At 34.2% G+C, this 786-nt stretch overlaps 1 non-coding gene across 1 annotated transcript; it reads right to left on the reverse strand.

Moving 5' to 3' along the window:
* Positions 1-409: 409 nt before the first annotated feature.
* LOC144313135 (U6 spliceosomal RNA) lies at positions 410-516 on the reverse strand. Its single transcript, XR_013378859.1, has one exon. It is a non-coding gene; the product is annotated as a U6 spliceosomal RNA (small nuclear RNA).
* Between the last annotated feature and the right edge of the window lie 270 nt (positions 517-786).

The following is a 786-nucleotide window of genomic DNA, read 5'->3' on the forward strand; positions in this document are numbered from 1 at the left end:
CCTCATCTGGTTTACAGAGTTCTTGTATCCTCATATGGTGAAAGGGCCTAGGAAACCTTGTGACATCTTCTATAAGATCATTAATCCATTTCATAAGAGCTCCACACTTATGACCTAATCACTTCCCAAAGGCTCCACCTACTAATATCATAATATGGTGATAATTTCAAGATATCAATTGGTGGAGGAGAGACACAAACAGTCAGACCATAGCACAGTGTTAAAAAGGAAGGGGGAAGGGAGAAAGCAAGCATTTTTGCCTCATTCCAAACAGTGAGAAAACATTTAGTCTTTTACCATTTATACATGATGATAGAGTAAGGTTTTTATAAGTGCCCTTTATCAAGTTGAAGTTTCTCTCTATAGCTAGTTTGCTTTACTTTTTTTTCTTTAAACTAGAAATTACTTTTAAAATATGTGACACTTCCTGAATTTGCCTGTCATCCTTGCACAGGGACCATGCTAATCTTCTCTGTATTGTTCCAATTTTAGTATATGTGTTGCTGATGCAAGCACTGTTTTATTTTTTTTAAGCATGAATGCTATTGAAATTTGTCAAAAGTTTTATCTGCATCTACTGAATCATGTGGTCATTTTTTATTTCTTCTTCTGGCAATGTGATAAATTTCACAGACTGGATTTTGATTGTTAAAACAACTTTGTATTCCTGAGATAAATATGACTTGGTCAGAGAATATTAACCTCTTTTTATTGTTGAATTGGACTTGCTAATATTTTGCAAGGGATTTTGCTTCTGTGATCATGAGAGCCTTATTGGTAGTTTTG

Source organism: Canis aureus, chromosome 4, assembly GCF_053574225.1.
Source record: "Canis aureus isolate CA01 chromosome 4, VMU_Caureus_v.1.0, whole genome shotgun sequence".
Taxonomy (NCBI): Eukaryota; Metazoa; Chordata; class Mammalia; order Carnivora; family Canidae; genus Canis; species Canis aureus.